The following is a 5,397-nucleotide window of genomic DNA, read 5'->3' as shown; positions in this document are numbered from 1 at the left end:
GGTCGGTTAAGACACTTTGGTTCATCTTATCCTTCCCCCCCCCCCCAGTGTAGGATTTTCCTCTGAACCATTAAAAGAGTTATAATATATGATTGATAGTAATTAGTTTTCTGTAAAGTACTGCACTCCTTAACATGAACTGAACTAGAAATAAATATATTACCATGAATTAAGATTTTATTAGTTGCGAAGAAGAATTGGATGAAGGCACCTATGTGAAATCCTAAGTACAGGCATCAAACTGAATTAATGCCAGCACTGCCTTGAGATTAATTTGAGTCCTGAATAAGAAATAGCATACCATAACATAACAGTGTTTACTGAATCATTTTTGGCATCAAAAACTAAAGCTACATTATAGATGCAACAACAGGCTTTTTCCCTTGGAAGAGAGAGGCGGGCGCATTTGTAATTAAAGTGAATGTTACCCTCTGAAAAATGCCTCTAGTCCCCGGGAGGAAAGCAGTCTTCTTGGGAACATTGCTGTTTACATATCTCTCTGGTTTTGCATACTTGCTAGTACTCTGGCCATCCTCTGCATCCCGTTATGGTTTTATAATATGATCAGGTTCGCTTCCTACCCTCCCAATTCAAGAGTCCTAGGCCAAGCACGCGTTATCAATTTGCATCTGATTACTATGTATGTGTTTTGAAAAGGTGTGGATGGTGCCGAAAAGATTTATGGGAGTGTCCCGGGGATGTTCTAGAAGGGATTCCTGATTGTATAGGGAGGGTAGATTATACAGCATTTAACACCGGGCCCTGAAAGCTGAGAATTAAACAGCCAATGATCACGCTTCACAGACTGGGATGTGAATAGCGCCCCCTAGAGTTGGCCCCTGCGGCGCTCCTCCCGTACTACCCCTGTAAATCCTGAGGTTTCGTCATCCCATCATCCGTTCCTTTATTCGCGTCCATGGTATCACTAACTTGTAGGCAACATTCAGAACTTTGAAGGTTTGGCTCTGTTGCCTAGGAATAGTATGCACCTCACACATTTCATTTCTAAATTTTCCAGTAACCACACTTTTTAAAAGGGCAAATTGAATTTTAGTAATATTTTTAAATTTAACACACTAGCTATACACTGCTGTACCAACCTGTAATGCATAAATGATTAAGGCTATTGTTTATGCACGAGGACTTGGAAATCCCAAGTATATTTCCACGGACAGAACATTTCTGAATGCACACTTTTCAGATGGTCTTAGCCGTGTGAAGCTAGCGGTTAATGTTCTGGCCCGCTGTTTCCGACAGATATAGTCTTTTCAGCATTCCATTAGGAAGAAATGCTACCTTCAAGAAAAAAAAAAAACCTGAAATATTGAAGACAAAATATACCTCCACGTCGTCTTACGGATTTGCAAAGTGATCACAGGCTTGATCTCACATCTGTGCGAAGTCTGACCACTTAGGCAATTTCACTGATCACATGGCAAAACTGATTTCATATTGAATTGTTTTGTTCCTCTGGCTGGGTTTCCCACTCTTCCTCCTATGTGTATTCCAGAAATCGTCATGTAAAATGTGGTTTGATACTTTATGGTTTCTTCGCGCATTTGCCAATGCATGGTGTCTTGTCAGTGTTTATGTACCATATGGATGTTTTGTTTCTTAACAGAGAAATTCTTGAAAGACTGTTGGCTCAAATCACTTTGTGGCCTGCCTAATGGAAACAAAAACTGTTTTCTACACTTGCTGCTTCTGGTCTCTGTAGGGGTAGAGCCAGGTCTGGACTAGTACGAGGCTGGTTTTTACCTTCCTCCAGGTAAGCAGAGAAACCAGCCGGCACTTGGCTTCTCTACAACTCGCGATGACTGTCACTCATAGAAAATCAGCCTGACACAGGACACAGAGGGAACGCCTGCTGGGCTCTGCTTCTGGATTTATTATTATTATTAATATGAAGAAGCTAGGCAAAGAAAAAAAGCCATGCATTTACGCTGATGTTGGTGGTTATCAAATTGAGTTTTAAGTATCTGCATATGCCATTACTGAGTTACCATTAGCGAGTAATTATTTTATACGAAACTCTGGACTCATTTGCATCTCATTTGAACCTCACACCAGCCACGTGAAATACACATCTGTACTCTTACTTGGTAGATGACGTATCTGAGGTTCACACAAATCCATAGTAAGTGGCAGATGTATACGGTCTGACTCTAAATCCCATGCTCCGAGAGAGAGAGATTACTCTCTCAAACCCAGTCAATGGCAGGGTGCCTTCACCATGACTTAAACCAAGAACAGAACACTAACGTTTCAGAATCGGAAGCTTCTTTCATTTCATTCATTCCAAAAACTCAAATAGCGATCACTTAATCCTAGCCAATCTTTCTTTTGATAGAAGAGAAAATAGACCTAGAAAGTTGAAGTGGTTTTGTCCAAGGTCAAACAAACAAACGTAGACCTCAGGTCCCGTGATTTCTGCTCCACTGAGATCTAAGTGGTTCGGTGGCCTCTCAAGAAGATATGCTGAACATTTGGAGGTTTTTTTTTGTTTGTTTTTTCTTGTAACAGAAAGGTAACAGACTTAAAAAAATTATGGTATAGAAGCATTCCTTTCTCTTTCTTCTCTATTCATTTTATACTTTTTATTGAAGTTTAATATGAGTCCTGGGAAGTATGATACGTATGTCAGCAGAGTTCAGCTCGGGGAATTCTGAGTCACTGAGCATACCCTGGGAACCAGCATGGACAGCGAGAAGGAACCATCATTACCTTCTTGGCGCATGTATTTCCCTCGATTCTTGCATCCCGTTACCTGCAACCACCACCAAAGGCAACTTCTCCCCTGACTTGCATCCACATAGATTAGGTGTTTCTGACTCTGTGCTTAATATAAGTAGACTCGTAAGAGACCTGCCTTGGCATGCGTGTCCAGCTTCGTTTGCTTCACATTGCGTTGTGGGATTTATCCACATTTCCGTGTGTAGAAGTTCATCCATTCTCATTGATGGATTTGGATATACTTTAGGGGTCTAAGGGGCCCAACACCTGTAATTCTGAATGTGGAAAAAATGGGTTTACTTAACATGAATCATAATTTAATTTGTCCAGCAAATTTTTAACCATAGTTTTATTCAATTCAATATAAAACAAAATGACAAAGTTGCAATATGGTACCTCAGTGGTTGCAATGCATGGTAAAACCCAGCAGTCCTCCCCTGTCCCGTGATATACACTTGGTAACGCGATACAGAAGACAACGAGAGCTCAAGCTGAAAACGAGCACCGGGTTGGGGTTCCCACTTAGGGGCTTTGCGTGGCTGTGCAAAAGGCTGGGTGTGGCCTCTGTTTAGGTGTCCTGCCTGGAAATGGATCAACTAAGATGGATGGTAGAATTCTAGCTCAGGAGCCATGAGACAATTTTGTTTTGCAAAGCGGTAAGAAAAGAATCCATTCTGATCATCTCCTTGGGACAAAGTACAACCTGGGCTCTGTAAGGGGAAATAGAGTTTGGGGCTTGTTGAAAGGGGTTTAGATTAATTAAGATCTTCAGTGACTCAATAAAATGTGGGGGGGAAAAAGTATAGAAAGCAAACATAGATACTGGAGACAGTGTGGGAGAAGAGTGGGAGACGGCCGAGGGTAAGAGATAGGGAATCGAAGATGGGGGAAAAAAGGCAAAACATACAGGAAACAAGAAATGGAAAAATATTTGTTGGCAATAACATGTATGTTGATGCGCTTGATTGAGCCAATATACAGTGTACTCTGGATGGAAAAATCTCACTTTGTATGCTGTAATGATGTATAGTGAGTGAATGTAAATAAATAAATTTAATAAAAAAAAAAAGAAAGGGACATTCCTATCAATTCCCTCTTGTCGATGGTCTCCCAGGCACAGAAATCAAACTCACCTATGTTAGTTTTCTCATTGTGTCTTTTCTGTGGTTCCAGGAAAAGATACAGCACACGAGTGATTACGCTAGTGAGAACGCAGCCTTAGAGAACAGTTGGAGGTTAATCAAGGCTTTGTCCTGACTGTGTTTGTCATTTACCTGGTCTTTGCTTACCCTCGGTTATCACTGTTCTCTGCAGATTTTCTTTTAGGCAACTCTGCCTATGTAGCTATTCATTCACCCCTAAAGGAAACCTGCCCACCAGGTGGTATCGGATGGCATTGAAGCACAGATCTTTAACCTCCTGCTAAATGAGGTTGTATGTACAAAAAGGAAAAAAAAAACAAACGCAATTGAACTGGAAAATGATAATCCCTAGGGATGCTTAAATGATCTACCCCGTGATCTGGCCTTGTTTTTGTACATTTGCTAATAATGCTATGATAAAATATAGATACATGACCTTTCCTCCTTCCGCATCTTACAGTAATATCTCAGCTGATGACCCCAAAATTAAAAAAAAAAAGAGAGAGTAAAGTCTTAAATTTAACCAAATAGAATGGCATTTTTACTTAGGGGTGGTCAGTGCTCTGATAGAAGACAGGGGAGTTAACTTTAAGCTCTTATTTCCCCAGAGATCACAGACATTATTCCTATGAACAAAACCCCCAACTTAGGAGCACCTCCTTTCTAAGTGGGCTTTCCCTGGGTGATACCATTTATAACCCGTAATAAAACCAAAACCAAGGTTAGCGTGGTATGTTGCATGCACACGCAGATGCTAGTGAACAGTAACTGCCACATCAGTTGTGTGTTTGTCACACTTGTGTGAGTAGTGCCTTGGTCTGACACGTGATTTCTGCCACTTCCCAAAATTCCCGATAAACACGATGGAGGCACGCTGTTTCTTGGGACAGCTGCCTGTCCTCTGTGAGAAACTCGGGTCTCCAGGAGCTTGTGTTCTCACAGCCAGTACATGTGGTTGGGAGGACTACATTTCACAAATTCTTTGGTATTCTCTGTCCAGGGTAAGGTGACTAAATACCCGTATAACCAGGAGAGCGATGGAGCTGTGCTCTTCCCGCCGAGCTCAGCACAGTTCCCTTTTCCACGCATCATCCCTCATTTCCGGTGCCTTTGTGCAGGGGGAGATTTGGATTCGCCCTGTGCGAAGAAGGCTTCTTGAGTTGTTGGTCTCAATCAAGGCAGGCACATGGCTCTGTATTTCAGAGCTGGCCAAGGGCTGTGGGTATAATCGAATCTGGACATTTCCTTTGACAAATAAGGAAACCGAGGCTCAGAATCATTAAGTGAATCACCCAAACCAAATTGCTGCTAGTGACCTACATGGATGGGGACCCATCTTCTTCCTGCCTTCCCTTTCCTTTCTCTCTGGGCTGAATTGAAATCCACAAAGTTGCTCTGCTTATCAAGCAGACTTGAGGCTCATGGAACCACCTTACATCTCATGAGGCTGGCCTTAGTTTCAACCTCATTTCCCCCTTCCTTACAAAAACTGTTAATGGTCAAAATAATATAAGCCAGGCAT

Source organism: Tupaia chinensis, unplaced genomic scaffold (genome assembly GCF_000334495.1).
Source record: "Tupaia chinensis unplaced genomic scaffold, TupChi_1.0 Scaffold000426_1, whole genome shotgun sequence".
NCBI classification, from domain to species: Eukaryota; Metazoa; Chordata; class Mammalia; order Scandentia; family Tupaiidae; genus Tupaia; species Tupaia belangeri.
Note: the sequence above shows the minus strand (reverse complement) of the source record.